This window comes from Leptodactylus fuscus, chromosome 7 (genome assembly GCF_031893055.1).
Source record: "Leptodactylus fuscus isolate aLepFus1 chromosome 7, aLepFus1.hap2, whole genome shotgun sequence".
NCBI classification, from domain to species: Eukaryota; Metazoa; Chordata; class Amphibia; order Anura; family Leptodactylidae; genus Leptodactylus; species Leptodactylus fuscus.
Genome location: NC_134271.1, coordinates 29,210,613 through 29,236,905, shown reverse-complemented (window position 1 = coordinate 29,236,905; position 26,293 = coordinate 29,210,613). Strand labels below are relative to the sequence as shown.

General features: G+C 48.6%; 20 non-coding genes across 20 annotated transcripts; 9 read left to right on the top strand and 11 right to left on the bottom strand.

Moving 5' to 3' along the window:
* The first annotated feature begins 10,861 nt into the window (after positions 1-10,861).
* Positions 10,862-10,935, top strand: TRNAT-AGU (transfer RNA threonine (anticodon AGU)). Its single transcript has one exon. It is a non-coding gene; the product is annotated as a tRNA-Thr (tRNA).
* A 372-nt stretch (positions 10,936-11,307) lies between these two features.
* On the bottom strand, positions 11,308-11,389 carry TRNAS-GCU (transfer RNA serine (anticodon GCU)). Its single transcript has one exon. It is a non-coding gene; the product is annotated as a tRNA-Ser (tRNA).
* Positions 11,390-12,241: 852 nt separating this feature from the next.
* Positions 12,242-12,315, top strand: TRNAT-AGU (transfer RNA threonine (anticodon AGU)). The gene has a single exon. It is a non-coding gene; the product is annotated as a tRNA-Thr (tRNA).
* A 371-nt stretch (positions 12,316-12,686) lies between these two features.
* On the bottom strand, positions 12,687-12,768 carry TRNAS-GCU (transfer RNA serine (anticodon GCU)). Its single transcript has one exon. It is a non-coding gene; the product is annotated as a tRNA-Ser (tRNA).
* Positions 12,769-13,620: 852 nt separating this feature from the next.
* Positions 13,621-13,694, top strand: TRNAT-AGU (transfer RNA threonine (anticodon AGU)). Its single transcript has one exon. It is a non-coding gene; the product is annotated as a tRNA-Thr (tRNA).
* A 371-nt stretch (positions 13,695-14,065) lies between these two features.
* On the bottom strand, positions 14,066-14,147 carry TRNAS-GCU (transfer RNA serine (anticodon GCU)). Its single transcript has one exon. It is a non-coding gene; the product is annotated as a tRNA-Ser (tRNA).
* Positions 14,148-14,999: 852 nt separating this feature from the next.
* TRNAT-AGU (transfer RNA threonine (anticodon AGU)) lies at positions 15,000-15,073 on the top strand. The gene has a single exon. It is a non-coding gene; the product is annotated as a tRNA-Thr (tRNA).
* A 371-nt stretch (positions 15,074-15,444) lies between these two features.
* TRNAS-GCU (transfer RNA serine (anticodon GCU)) lies at positions 15,445-15,526 on the bottom strand. Its single transcript has one exon. It is a non-coding gene; the product is annotated as a tRNA-Ser (tRNA).
* Positions 15,527-16,815: 1,289 nt separating this feature from the next.
* TRNAS-GCU (transfer RNA serine (anticodon GCU)) lies at positions 16,816-16,897 on the bottom strand. Its single transcript has one exon. It is a non-coding gene; the product is annotated as a tRNA-Ser (tRNA).
* A 1,297-nt stretch (positions 16,898-18,194) lies between these two features.
* On the bottom strand, positions 18,195-18,276 carry TRNAS-GCU (transfer RNA serine (anticodon GCU)). The gene has a single exon. It is a non-coding gene; the product is annotated as a tRNA-Ser (tRNA).
* Positions 18,277-19,128: 852 nt separating this feature from the next.
* On the top strand, positions 19,129-19,202 carry TRNAT-AGU (transfer RNA threonine (anticodon AGU)). The gene has a single exon. It is a non-coding gene; the product is annotated as a tRNA-Thr (tRNA).
* A 375-nt stretch (positions 19,203-19,577) lies between these two features.
* Positions 19,578-19,659, bottom strand: TRNAS-GCU (transfer RNA serine (anticodon GCU)). The gene has a single exon. It is a non-coding gene; the product is annotated as a tRNA-Ser (tRNA).
* An 852-nt stretch (positions 19,660-20,511) lies between these two features.
* TRNAT-AGU (transfer RNA threonine (anticodon AGU)) lies at positions 20,512-20,585 on the top strand. Its single transcript has one exon. It is a non-coding gene; the product is annotated as a tRNA-Thr (tRNA).
* Positions 20,586-20,960: 375 nt separating this feature from the next.
* TRNAS-GCU (transfer RNA serine (anticodon GCU)) lies at positions 20,961-21,042 on the bottom strand. The gene has a single exon. It is a non-coding gene; the product is annotated as a tRNA-Ser (tRNA).
* Positions 21,043-21,894: 852 nt separating this feature from the next.
* TRNAT-AGU (transfer RNA threonine (anticodon AGU)) lies at positions 21,895-21,968 on the top strand. The gene has a single exon. It is a non-coding gene; the product is annotated as a tRNA-Thr (tRNA).
* A 371-nt stretch (positions 21,969-22,339) lies between these two features.
* On the bottom strand, positions 22,340-22,421 carry TRNAS-GCU (transfer RNA serine (anticodon GCU)). Its single transcript has one exon. It is a non-coding gene; the product is annotated as a tRNA-Ser (tRNA).
* Positions 22,422-23,273: 852 nt separating this feature from the next.
* TRNAT-AGU (transfer RNA threonine (anticodon AGU)) lies at positions 23,274-23,347 on the top strand. The gene has a single exon. It is a non-coding gene; the product is annotated as a tRNA-Thr (tRNA).
* Positions 23,348-23,718: 371 nt separating this feature from the next.
* On the bottom strand, positions 23,719-23,800 carry TRNAS-GCU (transfer RNA serine (anticodon GCU)). The gene has a single exon. It is a non-coding gene; the product is annotated as a tRNA-Ser (tRNA).
* Positions 23,801-24,652: 852 nt separating this feature from the next.
* TRNAT-AGU (transfer RNA threonine (anticodon AGU)) lies at positions 24,653-24,727 on the top strand. The gene has a single exon. It is a non-coding gene; the product is annotated as a tRNA-Thr (tRNA).
* Positions 24,728-25,102: 375 nt separating this feature from the next.
* On the bottom strand, positions 25,103-25,184 carry TRNAS-GCU (transfer RNA serine (anticodon GCU)). The gene has a single exon. It is a non-coding gene; the product is annotated as a tRNA-Ser (tRNA).
* Positions 25,185-26,293: the final 1,109 nt, after the last annotated feature.

Sequence of the window (26,293 nt, the reverse complement as noted above, 5' to 3'; positions counted from 1 at the left end):
TACCAGCAGAGAATGAGGCCCTTGAGGTGACTTGAGCCTTTTACCAGCATAGTTTTAGGCTCTTTAAGTTAGTTCAACCTTGCACCAGCGGAGTGTTAGGCCCTTTAACCCCTTCCCGCCGATGGCATTTTTTGATTTTCGTTTTTCGTTTTTGACTCCCCTCCTTCTAAACCCCATAACTTTTTTATTTCTCCGCTCCCAGAGCCATATGAGGTCTTAATTTTTGCGGGACAAATTTTTCTTCATGATGCTACCATTAATTATTCTATATAATGTACTGGGAAGCAGGAAAAAAATTCAGAATGGGGTGGATTTGAAGAAAAAAATGCATTTCTGCGACTTTCTTACGGGCTTTGGTGTTACGGCGTTCACTGTGCAGCCAAAATGACATGTCCCCTATATTCTGTGTTTCAGGGATACCAAATTTATATGGTTTTATTTACATTTTGACCCCTAAAAAAAATTCCAAAACTGTGTTAAAAAATTTTTTTTCTAAAAGTCGCCATATTCCGACGGCCGTAACTTTTTTATACGTGCGTGTACGGGGATGCATAGGGCGTCTTTTTTTGCGGGACCGGGTGTACTTTTTAGTTCTACACTTTTATATGTGTTCTAGGGAAAGGGGGGTGATTTGAACTTTTAATACTTTTTATTTTTTTATTATTTTTTTTTTTTGCATTTATTAGACCCCCTAGGGGTGTTGAACCCCAGAGGGTCTGATCACTAATGCAATGCATTAAAATGCTAATGCACAGACCAGCCTGCAAAAGAGAGGATTTGCAGACAAGCCTGGGAGCCTTTTACAGGCTCCCGGCTGTCATGGCAACAGGACGTCGGCCCTGGAGCACGCTCCAGGAGCCGGCGATCCCGGGCAAAATGGCGGCGCCCATGCGCCGCCGGGAAAATGGCGCCTCCGGCGCCTTTGACCGTGGCGCCGGAGGCATTAGAGCCGGTTGTCTACTGCTTAAAGCAGTAGACACCCGGCGGCTATGGCGGCCGCCCGGCTCCCGGGCGGTCGCCATAGTTACAGACCCGACATGCGCCTTACTATTACGGCGCATGTCGGTAAGGGGTTAAGTGAGTTGTGCCTTGCAGCAGCAGAGTTTTCTGCCCTTTGGGTGAGTTGAGCATTTAACCAGCAGAGATTTGTTGGCCCTTTGGGTGAGTTGAACCTTGTAGCAGCAGAGTGTTAGCCCCTTTAAAATTGTTAGCCCCTAAAACGGTGGTTCCAAAACCATCAATCTCATTGTGTGGGATTGATGCAGTGGATTGGAGTGAGGACCCAGACATTGACCTTGATTTTGATTGTGAAATTGCAAACATTTTGGCATTAAAGGGGTTGTCCCATAACAAGGATCCTATCGATACTGCTTGTTAATGTGGATTTAAGACTTTTCCTAAATACACTGCTTCAGCAAAACTGCTTTGTTTGTCTACTATCTTACTTTATTCACTTCATTGTTGGCACTGCATTTCTATGGCCCCCTGCTGGTGTTTAGTCACTCTGCAATGAATAAATCCTCACTCGGGGGCTGATAGGAGCGAGGATTAGAACTCATAGCTCTTTTGACTATGGTTTGAATTGGTAACAGGAATAAGGAATATTGGTTTCAACTGTTCTTTTAGGCATTACTTTGAATTTAGTTTTGAATCTAATTGACAAGGGTAGTAACATTGATCTCATGACCAAAGCTTATTAAGATAAGATAATCCTTTAATAGTCCCACGACTCTGAAGATGCAGCCGAGCTCACCGCACAGCCAGCACTTCTACATCGGAGATGTAGCAGAGCTGGCCGTGCGCGGAGCTCGACTACTCCGAAGATTAAGCCGACCTCAGTGCACGGCCAGCTCTGCTACATCGGAGATGAAGCAGAGCTGGCTGTGCACTGAGCTCGACTATTCCGAAGATGCAGCTGAGCTGAGTGTGCAGCAGGGTTCAATGCACAGGCGGAGTCTAATATCGGACCAGAATGGAGACTGCTGTGGACCGATCTTAGACTCCGCCTCCACAGGCAGAACCAGCGTTGATTAGCCGAATGCTATACTACGAAGCCTTTGCAGCGAAACGAGCGTCGGGGTGCGGTCTTATCGTGGTATGTACTATCCTTTAGCCTCAGTATTTTCTACATTTGTCATTATGCAGAGCTAACTATATTAACTCCCATATGAAAGCTGTCACTATGACTTCACTACATATAAACCCTCACTTATGTTGATCTCTCTAATAAAGGCTATTATTTATCACCATACTTCATTGCTGGATTACATTTTTGTTACATATTTACATTTCTTCAACTACCACGTATGTTCTTTGACAGGTAGCATTGGTCCTCTTATATGTATATGTTTATGTCTCTGCACTATGTTGTATCAATGTTTTTTAATATTTTCAAATAAATCATTTTTTTTTTACGTATGATGATTCCATTGTCCATGTCCTATATTGTTGATTTTTATTTTTTTTCGATTATTATCTAAAACTTTTTTGCCTTTAGTTGTGTTTTCGTATTTTTACAGTTATTGGTGCAAAAAACGCGCCAGGGAAGGTGGGAGGGGAATCAAATTTTTACTGCGTTTGCCTCGTGGTATTCGATTGAAATCGAATACCTAGAACAGCCTGATATTCGATCGAATATCTATTCGATCAAACGGTGTTCGCTCATCTCTAGACATCACTTGATGAGCGTCTTCCAGTGGCTTGATTGTTGTTTGGTTTCCGGGTCGTAAGCATAGCACCAAGACTCATCTCCCGTAATAATTTTAGAAAAAAATTCTGGGTCGGTTTTGGCATGTTCTTTCATGGCACGGCATGTTTCGATGTGACGCTCTTTCTGTTGATCAGTCAAGAGCCGCGGCACAAACTTCGCAGCGACCCGTGACATGCCCAAATCCTCCGATAAAATGCGCTGAATCGAGCTCCAACTCACTCCAGACAACTCTTGGAGTTCCTCAATGGTTCGTCGTCGATCTTCACGCACGAGCTTGTTGATTTTTTGGACACTTTCGTCCGTTCGGGAAGTTGACGGACGTCCAGAACGCGGTTGATCATTAATTGACATTTCACCATTTTTAAAGCGGGTGAACCACGAGTAAACTTGAGCTTGACACATAGCGTCATCCTTGTAAGCGGTCTTCAACATTTAAATGGTTTCCGATGCTTTTTTCCCGAGCAGAAAGCAAAACTTCACAGCCACATGCTGCTCATAAAACTTCTCCATGAAGAAAAACAACGGCTGGACAAAACAGCTCTTGCAAGAAAATTAACTGCAGGTAAACGAAACCTTCCGCATCAACGCCGCTTGGCACACTCACTGAGAAGGCATCGTTGAACAAATAACTAGCTGCAGAATCGTGTACTATGAAAACTGCACGTGCAGCAGCCTCATTCTGGAAACGTGCAAGCTCATAGCAGGTAATAAAATATACTAGGAGTCACGGCAACTAAGAAGAAAAAGAAAGACTCAGGATCATTTAGTTCTCTGTGCAGAGAGATCTTGACTTAGCCTGATGTTGATTATACCGCCTGACCGCAGTTTGAAGGAAGGATCTTTCATAGCATTGCTTCTCACACTTGGGGTGAAGCAGTCGGTCATTGCGAGTACTGCCCAGTGCTATCACGATCTCATACATGGGATGAGATTTATTCTCCAGCATGGAGTTCACCACAGACCGTATCCTTCTATCTGCAAGATGCTGGGCATGAATTGGAGGAAACAGATTTATGTGAATTATTATCTATACTTCAGCTTCCTGGATTCACCCACATAACAAGTAGAGAACCTAATTAGCTTTTTGGTTGTTGAAACTAAAAGTATATACACACACAGAAATTTGGCAGTTTATGTTCCGATTCTGACTCGCACTGTATTGACTAGGAGGCAGAGATCAAAGCCTGATGCTGAAAAAGTAGATGTCTAGCTCAATCTAGCAGTAGATCCTGTGGCTGATTCAGTCACAGAATCTGTGGCATGAGAGAGCCCACTAATTAGACTCACTCACCTGGGGCTGCCCAGCTGTCAAAAACCACATCTGCATTCTTTTTGCCACAGGGAGCCAGAGGAACAGAAAATGAAGAGGAATCTGAGTTGTAAGTCCACCTGAAATCCCTCTTCACTTTCGACTGCATGTAAACCCCTTAATAGTACTGATTGCTCTGGAATGGTGAGTCTCGTGAATTTGTTCCGACTGTTCCATGCAGTGCTGCAATCTTTCAGCAAACAGTGCACCATTTTACAAAAATACATTGGACTGTGGGATGAGAACTTAAAGGGGTTCTCCCCTCTCAGCTTTTCAGCCAGGCTGTATGCAGTGTCTACTTCTCAATTCCTGTATTTCTCCCTCTCCTGCTGAACGGGACAAACAACACTTGTGCAGGTCAGATAATGCAGATTCTTGTACACAGCGGACTCTATGTTATCTGTGTGTTTACATAGAGAGACAACAGACTTGGCTTTATCAGCAAACTGCAATTATATGAACGGATTGCCCTGGTGGCACTGAGTAAGTGACGTCACTTGTCCTATCTCCCAAGTCTGTGGTTATAGCAGCAGTGTAAACAATGGGAGGGATAAATTCAAATAGCAGGCAAACAAAGCAGAATTTCTAAAACAAAAAGACTTCAATTTACATAAGATACCAGTATAGATAGGATCCTTGAGATGGGATAACCCCTAGATTTCTAGTGGACAACTTTTGAAGTAGCACAAGCTCTAGCATAAACCTTCTAATTTAAAAACTTTATCTGTGTTTTTCCTTGTGAATGCATTGTGGGGGGATTAGCTTAGTGGTAGCAGCGGCAGACAGACAGACACAAAAGCAGGTATAAACAGGGTTTTTCCCTGTGCATTTATTTTGGGGGAAAACTGGCAGAAAATAAAACAAGCCTTAAAGCCTTTTTTGTCGCTAACATGTAGGAATAGCCTTAAGAAAGACTATTCTTCTACCTTTAGATGTCTTCTCTGCACCGCCGCTCGGTTCTCGAAAATCTCGGTTTTCTTCAGTATGGAAATGAGTTCTCTCGCAGCACTGGGAGCGTCCCCAATTCTGCGACAGAAATCTCCAGTGCCACCTCCATCTTCGTCTGGAACGGCATCTCTCCGCATATTTTTCCACCGCTGGAATCAAACTTCTAGGCATGCACATTCGGCTTTGCCGTCGGCCTCGGGCAGAGCCGACTGCACATGCCCACACGCCACAAGAAAATGGCCACTTACACCAGCTTACTGTGTAAGCGGCCACAAGAAAATGGCCGCTTACTGTGTAAGTGGCCATTTTTCTTGTGGCCGTGGGCATGCGCAGTCTGCTCTGCCCGAGGCCTAGAAGATTGAAACAATTTTTACAAGAAGAAACAGGGAGATGGCATTCCAGAATAAGATAGAGGTATCACTAGAGATTTTTCTCTCAGCATTGGGGACACCCCCAGTACTGTGAGAGAACTCATTTTCATACCGAAGAAAACCAGGATTTCTACTGAACGGCGGAGCGGAGAAGACATCTAAAGGTAGGAGAAGAATAGCCTTTCTTAAGGCTATTCCTACGTGTTAGGGACAAAATATGTCATTTTAATGATAGAATCCCATTAACTTCAGGCAAAACAGCAACAAAAACACCTGCTCAGCTGAGCAGCTAACTTAGACAGGCAATTTCCTAGCTATACATGTGGCTTGCTCGAGCCACACAGACAAAATTCAGGCAGCAGTTCACACTGGATTCTCACCAGATTTCACAGGGAAGGGCAAAACCCTGCAACTCCTCTCTCCTCCAGGAACTGCCCAGGACTGAGGTCTTGTCAGGCTTTATAGGCCTGTAATGAGTCTCAGCTCCCACCAGGTGAGTTTTTTTTTTTTTTTTAAAGATATCTGAATTCTCACTTACCACACATAAATGAGGAATCTGCAGTGATATAGCGACCTTCCAGAATTTTAACAGTCACCTTCTCACAGCATACTAGGGCAAACACTGAACTGTATCGCTAGTGGGAACAAGATTAGAAATGAGTGAATACTGTTCGATCGAGTAGGTATTCGATCAAATATTACGGTATTCGAGTTATTCGATTCCAATCGAATACGACGCGGTAAACACAGTAAAAATATGAATCCCCTCCCACCTTCCCTGGCGCTTTTTTGCACCAATAACTATGCAGGAAAGGTGTGACAGGAAGCAGGAAAATGTAGGCATTGAAAAAAAAAATAGGAAAAAAATCATTGGCTGGTTAAATCAGGTGACCTCTGATTTATAAGAATAGTGTCAGCCATATTCAGATGCGGTTTGGAGTTGGATAGGGAGAGACATTGTACTGAGGGCTAGGGAGGATTTAGTTTTGGTTAGGCAGGAAAACTGAAAATCAACAGCTCTTTTCAGAGCTAAACTGCAGGAAGAGTTTATACACCTCCATTATATACACTCAACCTGCCAAAATTTCACAAAAGCCCTTTTTAGGGCTCAAATTCTCTACCACTGGTATACACTATATACCTGTCCCATAGGGGTGAGAAGAAAGCTGTATACTGTCATCCGGTATATACGGCAGTAGATACACTCAATATATCTACCCTCTGTGTATACAAAAATCTTTTTTGGATACAATACATCAGTTTGTGAACTCACTCATTCCTGTATACTGTCATCTGGTTTATATGGCAGTACATACGCTCTATATATCTACCATCTGTATACAAAAAAATAAATAAATAGTAAACATTACATCAATTTGTGAACTCACTCATTCCTGTATACTGTCATATGGTATATGCGGCAGTAGATACGCTCAATATATCTACCCTCTGTGTATACCACAAAAAAAATAAATAATTGTATACAATACATCAGTTTGTGAACTCACTCATTCCTGTATACTGTCATCTGGTATATATGGCAGTAGATACACTCAATATATCTACCCTCCATGTATAAAAAAACCCCGCCCATTTGTATACATCTCAAAATGCGTAAGGCTAGCTCAAAGAGATGAGGACGGGGGTGTGGAAATGCAGCTGGGGAGCAAGGTTGCAATCAAGCTACAGCGCATCCAATGGCTACTGGTGAGGGGCAGCCAACATCGCGCTTCTCCACAATCCCTGGCTTGATGGCTACATTAAGCAGGGTGCAGGGTACAACACTGACCAGGCCCGAGCACGAGGAACAGGTGTTACAGTGGCTAGCGGATAACGCTTCCAGCAGCTTTTCCACCAGCCAGTCAGCCACTACCTCCAGTCGTCTTCCTAGCCAAGAGTCTGCCCCTCCTTCCTCCCAACATGCCCAATCTTCCCTGCAGAGTCATCCCACCTTTGTCCCCTCCCAGGAGCTGTTTTCGGGTCCTTTTACCATCTTGCACTCTGTTCAACCACTTCCTGAATTCCAGGAGCTAGCAGACGACTTTCTGTGTCCTGATGCCCAAACACTGGAGCATCTGCCATCTCTTGGCGATTTTGTGGTTGTGGACCCGCAGCCCGTCATCAGTGATGATGACAAGACACAGTTGCCATCAGGCCAGGCTGTTGTCATGTGCGGTGTGCAGGAGGAGGAGCAGATTGAGGAATAGGAAGAGGAGGTGGTGGACGACGAGGGATGATGTCTAGCGGGGAAAGCAGTGTAGATCTGGAGGCAAGCACAGCACCAAAAAAGGTGGCTACAGGCAGAGGCATGTCCAGAGGCAGATGACAGCTGCTTCACAGAAGTCAGGCCAGAGCCAGCAAGGCCCAAGATGTTCCCTGTAATAGTCACTCGCTCAAAAGTCACCCATTGAGGCCACATCCCTCGATTTTGCGTAGATTTTTCAACATATGCGCGGAGGACAAACTGAATGCAGTTTGCACACTGTGCAACTCAAAACTGAATAGGGGCTCTGAGAAAAGCAACCTGACCATCTCAGCCATGCGCCGTCATTTGTAAGGCAAGCACTGGGCTAAGTGGGAGAGAGCAAACACAGGACAATCGTCGTCTGGCGTTGCTGCCATTACCTCTTCCACTGTGTCCAGTGCTGTCGCTGCAGTCCAGACCACCAGCCAGGACACCTCCACATCTGCCTCTGTCACTTTGGGGACTTCACCCTCATCCTCCCCTTTTCCTGCCTCCGCTCCTTCTCCTACACCATCATGCGCTGCTTCCCAGCAACCCACCATCTCCCAGACGTTTGAGCGCAGACAAAAATATAGCGCAACCCACCCACATGCCCAAGCCTTAAACGGGCACATCTCCAAACTGCTGGCCCTGGAGATGTTGCCGTTCAGGCTTGTGGAGACTCAGGTCTTCTGTGACCTGATGGCAGCTGTGGCACCTCGCTATGCCGTCCCTAGCCGTCACTACTTCTCCCGGTGTGCTGTCCACGCCTTGCACCAGCATGTGGCGTGTAACATCAGGCGTGCCCTTAGTTCCGCACTTTGCACTAAGGTCCACTTGACCACCGATGTGTGGACAAGTGCATGCAGACAGGGATGCTACATCTCACTCACAGCACATTAAGTGAATGTAGTGGAAGCTGGGACTGGGTCGCAAAGTGGGGTGGCCTACCTCCTCTCCCAAAATTCCTGGCAGGGTTTCTGAACCACCTCCCCCCACTCCTCCTCCACCGTAACATCAACCCCAGCTGCGAGCTGGAAACTCTGCAGCACTGGTGTGGGGAGATGTCAGCAGGCCGTGCTGAAGCTCATCAGCTTGGGGGACAGACAACACACTGCCTCCGAAGATAGGGATGCCATCCTCGAAGAAACGGCAATGTGTTTTGCGCCACTGCACCTGGGCCCAGGCATGGTCGTGTGCGATAACGGCCGGTACCTGGTAGCGGCTCTGGAGTTTGCCAGCCTCCAACACGTTCCATGCCTGGCCCACGTTTTCAACTTAGTAGTGCAACGGTTTTTAAAAACGTACCCCAACGTTCATGAGCCACTGGTGAAAGTGCTGCGTTTGTGCACCCACATTCGTAAGTCGATAGTAGCCGCTGCTAGCCTCCGAATCCTCCAGCAATGTCTACATCTGCCCGAACACCGGCTGTTGTGCAACATCCCCACATGCTGGAACTCGACCTACCACATGTTGAGCAGGGTGTGTGAGCAGCAGAGACCCTTGATGGAGTACCATCTTCAAAACCCAAGGGTTCCTCAAAGTCAACTCCCGCATTTTTTTTTTTTTTCAATTCAAACGTTTATTGGTTTTTGAAATTTTTTAAAAGAACACAACAGAAAGAAATATTTGAATCAGTAGCATATGAAATTGCGCATGTGCGCAAAGACAGTTAAGTAAAAAGTAGTCAAATAGCAAACAGGAGAGTATATCACTATGTACCATAAAGAACGTGCGGAATTATTGTATAGCAACACAATCAAGCAAAAATAGGAGTGTCATGCACCAGGTAAAAAGCACAACGAAGAAGCTACCAAAGTAGCAAGATGAAATGAGAGAAATGAATAGAAAGCGTAAAGAAAAGCAGAGTAGAAGCAATAAGAGAACAAGTAAGAAGGTAGAAAAGAGGGACAAGAAGGAGGGGAGAATGGAGGGATAGAGTTATGGGAGAGAGGGGAGGGGGGAGAGACCAGGTCTAATGTTTATGCAGGAGCCAGGGTGTCCACGTTTTCACATATCGTTCATGAGACCTAGTGGACCAGGCCATAAGTTAACTCCCGCATTTTCTGCACCATATGTGGCCATGGATGGAAGACTTAAGCGAGATACTAGGCATCTTTGAGGAGTCCACCAAGATGGTCAGCTGTGACGACGCATGAGTGAGTGTAACCATCCTGCTCCAGTGTGTGATGCGAGAATCCCTCATTGCCATCAGAGATAATGCATTGCACGCTGGGAAGTTGGGGATAGAAGCAGACCCATCCCATCTTGAATGGTGATTGCGAATGTCCGTGCTCTGGGCATCCGCTGGCAGACAAAAGAGGCTCAGCAAAGCAAGTTTCCAAGTGGGAAACGTCAGAAAGAATCGACGAGGATGGGATTCGAACCAATGCATGCAGAGCACAACGGAGTAGCAGTCCATCGCCTTAACCACTCGGCCACCTCATCCTGGCGGCGGCCGATTCCCAACATCCCCAAAAGAATTTTGAGGAGCCTTGGGCTGCGTTTCCACTCAACCTCGTGTAGCATCGTTCATTGGCCCAGTGGGCCTTATCTCACCTCCTACAGTATATAATGTCTTTCTAGTGGAAAGACTACCAGAGATAAACCCACGCCAAGGGATTAAATGCCAAAATGTCTCTAGTCATCAACAGTTCTTACTCATGTCTGTACTTCCCTGGCATTCCTTCAATCAGTCTATTCCTTAAATATGCCGTGAAAGCAAGACAGATCTGGATGCATGCTGCGCTGGATCAATCAGCCACGCCACCACAAATCTCTAGCCCTCCACATGCGTCCAACTGCTGTGGCATTCTGCCAATTTGTCCGTGCGGTTTCAAGCAGCGCCTTTCCCAAAAAGATTTGATTTCTTAAATGTCATGACTCGCAGGGACTTCCTATTATTAAATGTTGCTGCCGAGTATGGAATAGAAGTGAAGGTCTCTTAGCTTTTGCAAAGGCAACCCCGTGAAACTCACTGCGGATGTTTGGTGGGCGTGAAGGGAAGGGGAGGGGGGACTTCTATTGTCCACATGGGTCCTCCTGGCGAGGATGGGAAAAAAAGGCAAACGCTGTAAGGGCTGCGTCAAATAATACAGGCGTGCAGAAATTGGAGTCATCCATTAGAGATGCCGTTTGGCAGGCTTTCCGGCGGCGGTTTATTCGCAGGGCGCTGTGGCTTGGTCGTTTCAAGCGCCTGTCTAGTAAACAGGAGATCCAGCGCTTTCTTTCCGTGGCACTGTGGCTTGGTTGGTTAAAGCGCCCGTATTGTAACCCGGGCACCTGGCGCTTCCTCATGTGGTGCTGTGGCTTAGTTGGTTAAAGCGCCTGTCTAGTAAACAGGAGATCCTGAGTTCGAATCTCAGCAGTGCCTACCTTCCCTATTTTCAGTTTTTTCACGCAAAATGATAAGGAGTCGTTTGACATCGAACTTGCCTTTCCCACAGCCCAAAGATAGACCCATGGCGGGATAAAGAATGTGTATTGGCTAATGGCGGGAAAAGGAGGAACTCTGTCACCACCTTCTTTAGAGGATATAGGATGGCATCAAGCCAGAGAAATGAAAAGAGAGGTGACTTCCTAGTGCCCCCCTTCATCGGCCACACCATCCATCCAGACGTCATTGCAGAGTTTGCCAACGGCCCTTCTTGAATGGTGATTGCGAATGTCCGTGCTCTGGGCATCCGCTGGCAGACAAAAGAGGCCCAGCAAAGCAAGTTTCCAAGTGGGAAACGTCAGAAAGAATCGACGAGGATGGGATTCGAACCCATGCATGCAGAGCACAATGGATTAGCAGTCCATCACCTTAACCACTCGGCCACCTCGTCCTGGCGGCGGCCCATTCCCAACATCCCCAAAAGAATTTTGAGGAGCCTTGGGCTGCGTTTCCACTCAACCTCGTGTAGCGTCGTTCATTGGCCCAGTGGGCCTTATCTCACCTCCTACGGTATATAATGTCTTTCTAGTGGAAAGTCTACCAGAGATAAACCCACGCCAAGGGTTTAAATGCCAAAATGTCTCTAGTCATCAATAGTTCTTACTCATGTCTGTACTTCCCTGGCATTCCTTCAATCAGTCTATTCCTTAAATATGCCGTGAAAGCAAGACAGATCTGGATGCATGCTGCGCTGGCTCAATCAGCCACGCCACCACAAATCTCTAGCCCTCCACATGCGTCCAACTGCTGTGGCATTCTGTCAATTTGTCCGTGCGGTTTCAAGCAGCGCCTTTCCCAAAAAGATTTGATTTCTTAAATGTCACGACTCGCAGGGACTTCCTATTATTAAATGTTGCTGCCGAGTATGGAATAGAAGTGAAGGTCTCTTAGCTTTTGCAAAGGCAACCCCGTGAAACTCACTGCGGATGTTTGGGGGGCGTGAAGGGAAGGGGAGGGGGGACTTCTATTGTCCACATGGGTCCTCCTGGCGAGGATGGGATAAAAAGGCAAACGCTGTAAGGGCTGCGTCAAATAATACAGGCGCGCAGAAATTGGAGTCATCCATTAGAGATGCCGTTTGGCAGGCTTCCCGGCGGCGGTTTATTCGCAGGGCGCTGTGGCTTGGTCGTTTCAAGCGCCTGTCTAGTAAACAGGAGATCCAGCGCTTTCTTTCCGTGGCACTGTGGCTTGGTTGGTTAAAGCGCCCGTATTGTAACCCGGGCACCCGGCGGCTTCCTCATGTGGCGCTGTGGCTTAGTTGGTTAAAGTGCCTGTCTAGTAAACAGGAGATCCTGAGTTCGAAACTCAGCAGTGCCTACCTTCCCTATTTTCAGCTTTTCACGCAAAATGATAAGGAGGCGTTTGACATCGAACTTGCCTTTCCCACAGCCCAAAGATAGACCCATGGCGGGATAAAGAATGTGTATTGGCTAATGGCGGGAAAAGGAGGAACTCTGCCACCACCTTCTTTAGAGGATATAGGATGGCATCAAGCCAGACAAATGAAAAGAGAGGTGACTTCCTAGTGCCCCCCTTCATCGGCCACACCATCCATCCAGACGTCATTGCAGAGTTTGCCAACGGCCCTTCTTGAATGGTGATTGCGAATGTCCGTGCTCTGGGCATCCGCTGGCAGACAAAAGAGGCTCAGCAAAGCAAGTTTCCAAGTGGGAAATGTCAGAAAGAATCGACGAGGATGGGATTCGAACCCATGCATGCAGAGCACAATGGATTAGCAGTCCATCGCCTTAACCACTCGGCCACCTCGTCCTGGCGGCGGCCGATTCCCAACATCCCCAAAAGAATTTTGAGGAGCCTTGGGCTGCGTTTCCACTCAACCTCGTGTAGCGTCGTTCATTGGCCCAGTGGGCCTTATCTCACCTCCTACGGTATATAATGTCTTTCTAGTGGAAAGTCTACCAGAGATAAACCCACGCCAAGGGTTTAAATGCCAAAATGTCTCTAGTCATCAATAGTTCTTACTCATGTCTGTACTTCCCTGGCATTCCTTCAATCAGTCTATTCCTTAAATATGCCGTGAAAGCAAGACAGATCTCGATGCATGCTGCGCTGGCTCAATCAGCCACGCCACCACAAATCTCTAGCCCTCCACATGCGTCCAACTGCTGTGGCATTCTGCCAATTTGTCCGTGCGGTTTCAAGCAGCGCCTTTCCCAAAAAGATTTGATTTCTTAAATGTCACGACTCGCAGGGACTTCCTATTATTAAATGTTGCTGCCGAGTATGGAATAGAAGTGAAGGTCTCTTAGCTTTTGCAAAGGCCACCCCGTGAAACTCACTGCGGATGTTTGGGGGGCGTGAAGGGAAGGGGAGGGGGGACTTCTATTGTCCACATGGGTCCTCCTGGCGAGGATGGGATAAAAAGGCAAACGCTGTAAGGGCTGCGTCAAATAATACAGGCGCGCAGAAATTGGAGTCATCCATTAGAGATGCCGTTTGGAAGGCTTCCCGGCGGCGGTTTATTCTCAGGGCGTTGTGGCTTGGTCGTTTCAAGCGCCTGTCTAGTAAACAGGAGATCCAGCGCTTTCTTTCCGTGGCACTGTGGCTTGGTTGGTTAAAGCGCCCGTATTGTAACCCGGGCACCCGGCGGCTTCCTCATGTGGCGCTGTGGCTTAGTTGGTTAAAGCGCCTGTCTAGTAAACAGGAGATCCTGAGTTCGAATCTCAGCAGTGCCTACCTTCCCTATTTTCAGCTTTTCACGCAAAATGATAAGGAGGCGTTTGACATCGAACTTGCCTTTCCCACAGCCCAAAGATAGACCCATGGCGGGATAAAGAATGTGTATTGGCTAATGGCGGGAAAAGGAGGAACTCTGCCACCACCTTCTTTAGAGGATATAGGATGGCATCAAGCCAGACAAATGAAAAGAGAGGTGACTTCCTAGGGCCCCCCTTCATCGGCCACACCATCCATCCAGACGTCATTGCAGAGTTTGCCAACGGCCCTTCTTGAATGGTGATTGCGAATGTCCGTGCTCTGGGCATCCGCTGGCAGACAAAAGAGGCTCAGCAAAGCAAGTTTCCAAGTGGGAAACGTCAGAAAGAATCGACGAGGATGGGATTCGAACCCATGCATGCAGAGCACAATGGATTAGCAGTCCATCGCCTTAACCACTCGGCCACCTCGTCCTGGCGGCGGCCGATTCCCAACATCCCCAAAAGAATTTTGAGGAGCCTTGGGCTGCGTTTCCACTCAACCTCGTGTAGCGTCGTTCATTGGCCCAGTGGGCCTTATCTCACCTCCTACTGTATATAATGTCTTTCTAGTGGAAAGTCTACCAGAGATAAACCCACGCCAAGGGTTTAAATGCCAAAATGTCTCTAGTCATCAATAGTTCTTACTCATGTCTGTACTTCCCTGGCATTCCTTCAATCAGTCTATTCCTTAAATATGCCGTGAAAGCAAGACAGATCTGGATGCATGCTGCGCTGGCTCAATCAGCCACGCCACCACAAATCTCTAGCCCTCCACATGCGTCCAACTGCTGTGGCATTCTGCCAATTTGTCCGTGCGGTTTCAAGCAGCGCCTTTCCCAAAAAGATTTGATTTCTTAAATGTCACGACTCGCAGGGACTTCCTATTATTAAATGTTGCTGCCGAGTATGGAATAGAAGTGAAGGTCTCTTAGCTTTTGCAAAGGCAACCCCGTGAAACTCACTGCGGATGTTTGGGGGGCGTGAAGGGAAGGGGAGGGGGGACTTCTATTGTCCACATGGGTCCTCCTGGCGAGGATGGGATAAAAAGGCAAACGCTGTAAGGGCTGCGTCAAATAATACAGGCGCGCAGAAATTGGAGTCATCCATTAGAGATGCCGTTTGGCAGGCTTCCCGGCGGCGGTTTATTCGCAGGGCGTTGTGGCTTGGTCGTTTCAAGCGCCTGTCTAGTAAACAGGAGATCCAGCGCTTTCTTTCCGTGGCACTGTGGCTTGGTTGGTTAAAGCGCCCGTATTGTAACCCGGGCACCCGGTGGCTTCCTCATGTGGCGCTGTGGCTTAGTTGGTTAAAGCGCCTGTCTAGTAAACAGGAGATCCTGAGTTCAAATCTCAGCAGTGCCTACCTTCCCTATTTTCAGCTTTTCACGCAAAATGATAAGGAGGCGTTTGACATCGAACTTGCCTTTCCCACAGCCCAAAGATAGACCCATGGCGGGATAAAGAATGTGTATTGGCTAATGGCGGGAAAAGGAGGAACTCTGCCACCACTTTCTTTAGAGGATATAGGATGGCATCAAGCCAGACAAATGAAAAGAGAGGTGACTTCCTAGTGCCCCCCTTCATCGGCCACACCATCCATCCAGACGTCATTGCAGAGTTTGCCAACGGACCTTCTTGAATGGTGATTGCAAATGTCCGTGCTCTGGTCATCCGCTGGCAGACAAAAGAGGCTCAGCAAAGCAAGTTTCCAAGTGGGAAACGTCAGAAAGAATCGACGAGGATGGGATTCGAACCCATGCATGCAGAGCACAATGGATTAGCAGTCCATCGCCTTAACCACTCGGCCACCTCGTCCTGGCGGCGGCCGATTCCCATCATCCCCAAAAGAATTTTGAGGAGCCTTGGGCTGCGTTTCCACTCAACCTCGTGTAGCATCGTTCATTGGCCCAGTGGGCCTTATCTCACCTCCTACGGTATATAATGATTTTCTAGTGGAAAGTCTACCAGAGATAAACCCACGCCAAGGGTTTAAATGCCAAAATGTCTCTAGTCATCAATAGTTCTTACTCATGTCTGTACTTACCTGGCATTCCTTCAATCAGTCTATTCCTTAAATATGCCGTGAAAGCAAGACAGATCTCGATGCATGCTGCGCTGGCTCAATCAGCCACGCCACCACAAATCTCTAGCCCTCCACATGCGTCCAACTGCTGTGGCATTCTGTCAATTTGTCCGTGCGGTTTCAAGCAGCGCCTTTCCCAAAAAGATTTGATTTCTTAAATGTCACGACTCGCAGGGACTTCCTATTATTAAATGTTGCTGCCGAGTATGGAATAGAAGTGAAGGTCTCTTAGCTTTTGCAAAGGCAACCCCGTGAAACTCACTGCGGATGTTTGGGGGGCGTGAAGGGAAGGGGAGGGGGGACTTCTATTGTCCACATGGGTCCTCCTGGCGAGGATGGGATAAAAAGGCAAACGCTGTAAGGGCTGCGTCAAATAATACAGGCGCGCAGAAATTGGAGTCATCCATTAGAGATGCCGTTTGGCAGGCTTCCCGGCGGCGGTTTATTCGCAGGGCGTTGTGGCTTGGTCGTTTCAAGCGCCTGTCTAGTAAACAGGAGATCCAGCGCTTTCTTTCCGTGGCACTGTGGCTTGGTTGGTTAAAGCGCCCGTATTGTAACCCGGGCACCCGGCGGCTTCCTCGTGTGGCTTAGTTGGTTAAAGCGCCTGTCTAGTAAACAGGAGATCCTGAGTTCAATTCTCAGCAGTGCCTACCTTCCCTATTTTCAGCTTTTCACGCAAAATGATAAGGAGGCGTTTGACATCGAACTTGCCTTTCCCACAGCCCAAAGATAGACCCATGGCGGGATAAAGAATGTGTATTGGCTAATGGCGGGAAAAGGAGGAACTCTGCCACCACCTTCTTTAGAGGATATAGGATGGCATCAAGCCAGACAAATGAAAAGAGAGGTGACTTCCTAGTGCCCCCCTTCATCGGCCACACCATCCATCCAGACGTCATTGCAGAGTTTGCCAACGGCCCTTCTTGAATGGTGATTGCGAATGTCCGTGCTCTGGGCATCCGCTGGCAGACAAAAGAGGCTCAGCAAAGCAAGTTTCCAAGTGGGAAACGTCAGAAAGAATCGACGAGGATGGGATTCGAACCCATGCATGCAGAGCACAATGGATTAGCAGTCCATCGCCTTAACCACTCGGCCACCTCGTCCTGGCGGCGGCCGATTCCCAACATCCCCAAAAGAATTTTGAGGAGCCTTGGGCTGCGTTTCCACTCAACCTCGTGTAGCGTCGTTCATTGGCCCAGTGGGCCTTATCTCACCTCCTACGGTATATAATGTCTTTCTAGTGGAAAGTCTACCAGAGATAAACCCACGCCAAGGGTTTAAATGCCAAAATGTCTCTAGTCATCAATAGTTCTTACTCATGTCTGTACTTCCCTGGCATTCCTTCAATCAGTCTATTCCTTAAATATGCCGTGAAAGCAAGACAGATCTGGATGCATGCTGCGCTGGCTCAATCAGCCACGCCACCACAAATCTCTAGCCCTCCACATGCGTCCAACTGCTGTGGCATTCTGCCAATTTGTCCGTGCGGTTTCAAGCAGCGCCTTTCCCAAAAAGATTTGATTTCTTAAATGTCACGACTCGCAGGGACTTCCTATTATTAAATGTTGCTGCCGAGTATGGAATAGAAGTGAAGGTCTCTTAGCTTTTGCAAAGGCAACCCCGTGAAACTCACTGCGGATGTTTGGGGGGCGTGAAGGGAAGGGGAGGGGGGACTTCTATTGTCCACATGGGTCCTCCTGGCGAGGATGGGATAAAAAGGCAAACGCTGTAAGGGCTGCGTCAAATAATACAGGCGCGCAGAAATTGGAGTCATCCATTAGAGATGCCGTTTGGCAGGCTTCCCGGTGGCGGTTTATTCGCAGGGCGTTGTGGCTTGGTCGTTTCAAGCGCCTGTCTAGTAAACAGGAGATCCAGCGCTTTCTTTCCGTGGCACTGTGGGTTGGTTGGTTAAAGCACCCGTATTGTAACCCGGGCACCCGGCGGCTTCCTCATGTGGCGCTGTGGCTTAAATGGTTAAACCGCCTGTCTAATAAACAGGAGATCCTGAGTTTGAATCTCAGCAGTGCCTACCTTCCCTATTTTCAGCTTTTCACGCAAAATGATAAGGAGGCGTTTGACATCGAACTTGCCTTTCCCACAGCCCAAAGATAGACCCATGGCGGGATAAAGAATGTGTATTGGCTAATGGCGGGAAAAGGAGGAACTCTGCCACCACTTTCTTTAGAGGATATAGGATGGCATCAAGCCAGACAAATGAAAAGAGAGGTGACTTCCTAGTGCCCCCCTTCATCGGCCACACCATCCATCCAGACGTCATTGCAGAGTTTGCCAACGGCCCTTCTTGAATGGTGATTGCGAATGTCCGTGCTCTGGGCATCCGCTGGCAGACAAAAGAGGCTCAGCAAAGCAAGTTTCCAAGTGGGAAACGTCAGAAAGAATCGACGAGGATGGGATTCGAACCCGTGCATGCAGAGCACAATGGATTAGCAGTCCATCGCCTTAACCACTCGGCCACCTCGTCCTGGCGGCGGCCGATTCCCAACATCCCCAAAAGAATTTTGAGGAGCCTTGGGCTGCGTTTCCACTCAACCTCGTGTAGCGTCGTTCATTGGCCCAGTGGGCCTTATCTCACCTCTTACGGTATATAATGTCTTTCTAGTGGAAAGTCTACCAGAGATAAACCCACGCCAAGGGTTTAAATGCCAAAATGTCTCTAGTCATCAATAGTTCTTACTCATGTCTGTACTTCCCTGGCATTCCTTCAATCAGTCTATTCCTTAAATATGCCGTGAAAGCAAGACAGATCTGGATGCATGCTGCGCTGGCTCAATCAGCCACGCCACCACAAATCTCTAGCCCTCCACATGCGTCCAACTGCTGTGGCATTCTGCCAATTTGTCCGTGCGGTTTCAAGCAGCGCCTTTCCCAAAAAGATTTGATTTCTTAAATGTCACGACTCGCAGGGACTTCCTATTATTAAATGTTGCTGCCGAGTATGGAATAGAAGTGAAGGTCTCTTAGCTTTTGCAAAGGCAACCCCGTGAAACTCACTGCGGATGTTTGGGGGGCGTGAAGGGAAGGGGAGGGGGGACTTCTATTGTCCACATGGGTCCTCCTGGCGAGGATGGGATAAAAAGGCAAACGCTGTAAGGGCTGCGTCAAATAATACGGGCGCGCAGAAATTGGAGTCATCCATTAGAGATGCCGTTTGGCAGGCTTCCCGGCGGCGGTTTATTCGCAGGGCGCTGTGGCTTGGTCGTTTCAAGCGCCTGTCTAGTAAACAGGAGATCCAGCGCTTTCTTTCCGTGGCACTGTGGCTTGGTTGGTTAAAGCGCCCGTATTGTAACCCGGGCACCCGGCGGCTTCCTCATGTGGCGCTGTGGCTTAGTTGGTTAAAGCGCCTATCTAGTAAACAGGAGATCCTGAGTTCGAATCTCAGCAGTGCCTACCTTCCCTATTTTCAGCTTTTCACGCAAAATGATAAGGAGGCATTTGACATCGAACTTGCCTTTCCCACAGCCCAAAGATAGACCCATGGCGGGATAAAGAATGTGTATTGGCTAATGGCGGGAAAAGGAGGAACTCTGCCACCACCTTCTTTAGAGGATATAGGATGGCATCAAGCCAGACAAATGAAAAGAGAGGTGACTTCCTAGTGCCCCCCTTCATCGGCCACACCATCCATCCATCCAGACGTCATTGCAGAGTTTGCCAACGGCCCTTCTTGAATGGTGATTGCGAATGTCCGTGCTCTGGGCATCCGCTGGCAGACAAAAGAGGCTCAGCAAAGCAAGTTTCCAAGTGGGAAACGTCAGAAAGAATCGACGAGGATGGGATTCGAACCCATGCATGCAGAGCACAATGGATTAGCAGTCCATCGCCTTAACCACTCGGCCACCTCGTCCTGGCGGCGGCCGATTCCCAACATCCCCAAAAGAATTTTGAGGAGCCTTGGGCTGCGTTTCCACTCAACCTCGTGTAGCGTCGTTCATTGGCCCAGTGGGCCTTATCTCACCTCTTACGGTATATAATGTCTTTCTAGTGGAAAGTCTACCAGAGATAAACCCACGCCAAGGGTTTAAATGCCAAAATGTCTCTAGTCATCAATAGTTCTTACTCATGTCTGTACTTCCCTGGCATTCCTTCAATCAGTCTATTCCTTAAATATGCCGTGAATGCAAGACAGATCTCGATGCATGCTGCGCTGGCTCAATCAGCCACGCCACCACAAATCTCTAGCCCTCCACATGCGTCCAACTGCTGTGGCATTCTGCCAATTTGTCCGTGCGGTTTCAAGCAGCGCCTTTCCCAAAAAGATTTGATTTCTTAAATGTCACGACTCGCAGGGACTTCCTATTATTAAATGTTGCTGCCGAGTATGGAATAGAAGTGAAGGTCTCTTAGCTTTTGCAAAGGCAACCCCGTGAAACTCACTGCGGATGTTTGGGGGGCGTGAAGGGAAGGGGAGGGGGGACTTCTATTGTCCACATGGGTCCTCCTGGCGAGGATGGGATAAAAAGGCAAACGCTGTAAGGGCTGCGTCAAATAATACAGGCGCGCAGAAATTGGAGTCATCCATTAGAGATGCCGTTTGGCAGGCTTCCCGGCGGCGGTTTATTCGCAGGGCGCTGTGGCTTGGTCGTTTCAAGCGCCTGTCTAGTAAACAGGAGATCCAGCGCTTTCTTTCCGTGGCACTGTGGCTTGGTTGGTTAAAGCGCCCGTATTGTAACCCGGGCACCCAGTGGCTTCCTCATGTGGCGCTGTGGCTTAGTTGGTTAAAGCGCCTGTCTAGTAAACAGGAGATCCTGAGTTCGAATCTCAGCAGTGCCTACCTTCCCTATTTTCAGCTTTTCACGCAAAATGATAAGGAGGCGTTTGACATCGAACTTGCCTTTCCCACAGCCCAAAGATAGACCCATGGCGGGATAAAGAATGTGTATTGGCTAATGGCGGGAAAAGGAGGAACTCTGCCACCACCTTCTTTAGAGGATATAGGATGGCATCAAGCCAGACAAATGAAAAGAGAGGTGACTTCCTAGTGCCCCCCTTCATCGGCCACACCATCCATCCATCCAGACGTCATTGCAGAGTTTGCCAACGGCCCTTCTTGAATGGTGATTGCGAATGTCCGTGCTCTGGGCATCCGCTGGCAGACAAAAGAGGCTCAGCAAAGCAAGTTTCCAAGTGGGAAACGTCAAAAAGAATCGACGAGGATGGGATTCGAACCCATGCATGCAGAGCACAATGGATTAGCAGTCCATCGCCTTAACCACTCGGCCACCTCGTCCTGGCGGCGGCCGATTCCCAACATCCCCAAAAGAATTTTGAGGAGCCTTGGGCTGCGTTTCCACTCAACCTCGTGTAGCGTCGTTCATTGGCCCAGTGGGCCTTATCTCACCTCCTACGGTATATAATGTCTTTCTAGTGGAAAGTCTACCAGAGATAAACCCACGCCAAGGGTTTAAATGCCAAAATGTCTCTAGTCATCAATAGTTCTTACTCATGTCTGTACTTCCCTGGCATTCCTTCAATCAGTCTATTCCTTAAATATGCCGTGAAAGCAAGACAGATCTGGATGCATGCTGCGCTGGCTCAATCAGCCACGCCACCACAAATCTCTAGCCCTCCACATGCGTCCAACTGCTGTGGCATTCTGCCAATTTGTCCGTGCGGTTTCAAGCAGCGCCTTTCCCAAAAAGATTTGATTTCTTAAATGTCACGACTCGCAGGGACTTCCTATTATTAAATGTTGCTGCCGAGTATGGAATAGAAGTGAAGGTCTCTTAGCTTTTGCAAAGGCAACCCCGTGAAACTCACTGCGGATGTTTGGGGGGCGTGAAGGGAAGGGGAGGGGGGACTTCTATTGTCCACATGGGTCCTCCTGGCGAGGATGGGATAAAAAGGCAAACGCTGTAAGGGCCGCGTCAAATAATACAGGCGCGCAGAAATTGGAGTCATCCATTAGAGATGCCGTTTGGCAGGCTTCCCGGCGGCGGTTTATTCGCAGGGCGCTGTGGCTTGGTCGTTTCAAGCGCCTGTCTAGTAAACAGGAGATCCAGCGCTTTCTTTCCGTGGCACTGTGGCTTGGTTGGTTAAAGCGCCCGTATTGTAACCCGGGCACCCGGCAGCTTCCTCATGTGGCGCTGTGGCTTAGTTGGTTAAAGCGCCTGTCTAGTAAACAGGAGATCCTGAGTTCAAATCTCAGCAGTGCCTACCTTCCCTATTTTCAGCTTTTCACGCAAAATGATAAGGAGGCGTTTGACATCGAACTTGCCTTTCCCACAGCCCAAAGATAGACCCATGGCGGGATAAAGAATGTGTATTGGCTAATGGCGGGAAAAGGAGGAACTCTGCCACCACCTTCTTTAGAGGATATAGGATGGCATCAAGCCAGACAAATGAAAAGAGAGGTGACTTCCTAGTGCCCCCCTTCATCGGCCACACCATCCATCCAGACGTCATTGCAGAGTTTGCCAACGGCCCTTCTTGAATGGTGATTGTGAATGTCCGTGCTCTGGGCATCCGCTGGCAGACAAAAGAGGCTCAGCAAAGCAAGTTTCCAAGTGGGAAACGTCAGAAAGAATCGACGAGGATGGGATTCGAACCCATGCATGCAGAGCACAATGGATTAGCAGTCCATCGCCTTAACCACTCGGCCACCTCGTCCTGGCGGCGGCCGATTCCCAACATCCCCAAAAGAATTTTGAGGAGCCTTGGGCTGCGTTTCCACTCAACCTCGTGTAGCGTCGTTCATTGGCCCAGTGGGCCTTATCTCACCTCCTACGGTATATAATGTCTTTCTAGTGGAAAGTCTACCAGAGATAAACCCACGCCAAGGGTTTAAATGCCAAAATGTCTCTAGTCATCAATAGTTCTTACTCATGTCTGTACTTCCCTGGCATTCCTTCAATCAGTCTATTCCTTAAATATGCCGTGAAAGCAAGACAGATCTGGATGCATGCTGCGCTGGCTCAATCAGCCACGCCACCACAAATCTCTAGCCCTCCACATGTGTCCAACTGCTGTGGCATTCTGCCAATTTGTCCGTGCGGTTTCAAGCAGCGCCTTTCCCAAAAAGATTTGATTTCTTAAATGTCACGACTCGCAGGGACTTCCTATTATTAAATGTTGCTGCCGAGTATGGAATAGAAGTGAAGGTCTCTTAGCTTTTGCAAAGGCAACCCCGTGAAACTCACTGCGGATGTTTGGGGGGCGTGAAGGGAAGGGGAGGGGGGACTTCTATTGTCCACATGGGTCCTCCTGGCGAGGATGGGATAAAAAGGCAAACGCTGTAAGGGCTGCGTCAAATAATACAGGCGCGCAGAAATTGGAGTCATCCATTAGAGATGCCGTTTGGCAGGCTTCCCGGCGGCGGTTTATTCGCAGGGCGCTGTGGCTTGGTCGTTTCAAGCGCCTGTCTAGTAAACAGGAGATCCAGCGCTTTCTTTCCATGGCACTGTGGCTTGGTTGGTTAAAGCGCCCGTATTGTAACCCGGGCACCCGGCGGCTTCCTCATGTGGCGCTGTGGCTTAGTTGGTTAAAGCGCCTGTCTAGTAAACAGGAGATCCTGAGTTCGAATCTCAGCAGTGCCTACCTTCCCTATTTTCAGCTTTTCACGCAAAATGATAAGGAGGCGTTTGACATCGAACTTGCCTTTCCCACAGCCCAAAGATAGACCCATGGCGGGATAAAGAATGTGTATTGGCTAATGGCGGGAAAAGGAGGAACTCTGCCACCACCTTCTTTAGAGGATATAGGATGGCATCAAGCCAGACAAATGAAAAGAGAGGTGACTTCCTAGTGCCCCCCTTCATCGGCCACACCATCCATCCAGACGTCATTGCAGAGTTTGCCAACGGCCCTTCTTGAATGGTGATTGTGAATGTCCGTGCTCTGGGCATCCGCTGGCAGACAAAAGAGGCTCAGCAAAGCAAGTTTCCAAGTGGGAAACGTCAGAAAGAATCGACGAGGATGGGATTCGAACCCATGCATGCAGAGCACAATGGATTAGCAGTCCATCGCCTTAACCACTCGGCCACCTCGTCCTGGCGGCGGCCGATTCCCAACATCCCCAAAAGAATTTTGAGGAGCCTTGGGCTGCGTTTCCACTCAACCTCGTGTAGCGTCGTTCATTGGCCCAGTGGGCCTTATCTCACCTCCTACGGTATATAATGTCTTTCTAGTGGAAAGTCTACCAGAGATAAACCCACGCCAAGGGTTTAAATGCCAAAATGTCTCTAGTCATCAATAGTTCTTACTCATGTCTGTACTTCCCTGGCATTCCTTCAATCAGTCTATTCCTTAAATATGCCGTGAAAGCAAGACAGATCTGGATGCATGCTGCGCTGGCTCAATCAGCCACGCCACCACAAATCTCTAGCCCTCCACATGCGTCCAACTGCTGTGGCATTCTGCCAATTTGTCCGTGCGGTTTCAAGCAGCGCCTTTCCCAAAAAGATTTGATTTCTTAAATGTCACGACTCGCAGGGACTTCCTATTATTAAATGTTGCTGCCGAGTATGGAATAGAAGTGAAGGTCTCTTAGCTTTTGCAAAGGCAACCCCGTGAAACTCACTGCGGATGTTTGGGGGGCGTGAAGGGAAGGGGAGGGGGGACTTCTATTGTCCACATGGGTCCTCCTGGCGAGGATGGGATAAAAAGGCAAACGCTGTAAGGGCTGCGTCAAATAATACAGGCGCGCAGAAATTGGAGTCATCCATTAGAGATGCCGTTTGGCAGGCTTCCCGGCGGCGGTTTATTCGCAGGGCGCTGTGGCTTGGTCGTTTCAAGCGCCTGTCTAGTAAACAGGAAATCCAGCGCTTTCTTTCCGTGGCACTGTGGCTTGGTTGGTTAAAGCGCCCGTATTGTAACTCGGGCACCTGGCGGCATCCTCATGTGGCGCTGTGGCTTAGTTGGTTAAAGCGCCTGTCTAGTAAACAGGAAGATCCTGAGTTCGAATCTCAGCAGTGCCTACCTTCCCTATTTTCAGCTTTTCACGCAAAATGATAAGGAGGCGTTTGACATCGAACTTGCCTTTCCCACAGCCCAAAGATAGACCCATGGCGGGATAAAGAATGTGTATTGGCTAATGGCGGGAAAAGGAGGAACTCTGCCACCACCTTCTTTAGAGGATATAGGATGGCATCAAGCCAGACAAATGAAAAGAGAGGTGACTTCCTAGTGCCCCCCTTCATCGGCCACACCATCCATCCATCCAGACGTCATTGCAGAGTTTGCCAACGGCCCTTCTTGAATGGTGATTGCGAATGTCCGTGCTCTGGGCATCCGCTGGCAGACAAAAGAGGCTCAGCAAAGCAAGTTTCCAAGTGGGAAACGTCAGAAAGAATCGACGAGGATGGGATTCGAACCCATGCATGCAGAGCACAATGGATTAGCAGTCCATCGCCTTAACCACTCGGCCACCTCGTCCAGGCGGCGGCCGATTCCCAACATCCCCAAAAGAATTTTGAGGAGCCTTGGGCTGCGTTTCCACTCAACCTCGTGTAGCGTCGTTCATTGGCCCAGTGGGCCTTATCTCACCTCCTACGGTATATAATGTCTTTCTAGTGGAAAGTCTACCAGAGATAAACCCACGCCAAGGGTTTAAATGCCAAAATGTCTCTAGTCATCAATAGTTCTTACTCATGTCTGTACTTCCCTGGCATTCCTTCAATCAGTCTATTCCTTAAATATGCCGTGAAAGCAAGACAGATCTCGATGCATGCTGCGCTGGCTCAATCAGCCACGCCACCACAAATCTCTAGCCCTCCACATGCGTCCAACTGCTGTGGCATTCTGCCAATTTGTCCGTGCGGTTTCAAGCAGCGCCTTTCCCAAAAAGATTTGATTTCTTAAATGTCACGACTCGCAGGGACTTCCTATTATTAAATGTTGCTGCCGAGTATGGAATAGAAGTGAAGGTCTCTTAGCTTTTGCAAAGGCAACCCCGTGAAACTCACTGCGGATGTTTGGGGGGCGTGAAGGGAAGGGGAGGGGGGACTTCTATTGTCCACATGGGTCCTCCTGGCGAGGATGGGATAAAAAGGCAAACGCTGTAAGGGCTGCGTCAAATAATACAGGCGCGCAGAAATTGGAGTCATCCATTAGAGATGCCGTTTGGCAGGCTTCCCGGCGGCGGTTTATTCGCAGGGCGCTGTGGCTTGGTCGTTTCAAGCGCCTGTCTAGTAAACAGGAAATCCAGCGCTTTCTTTCCGTGGCACTGTGGCTTGGTTGGTTAAAGCGCCCGTATTGTAACCCGGGCACCCGGCGGCTTCCTCATGTGGCGCTGTGGCTTAGTTGGTTAAAGCGCCTGTCTAGTCAACAGGAAGATCCTGAGTTCGAATCTCAGCAGTGCCTACCTTCCCTATTTTCAGCTTTTCACGCAAAATGATAAGGAGGCGTTTGACATCGAACTTGCCTTTCCCACAGCCCAAAGATAGACCCATGGCGGGATAAAGAATGTGTATTGGCTAATGGCGGGAAAAGGAGGAACTCTGCCACCACCTTCTTTAGAGGATATAGGATGGCATCAAGCCAGA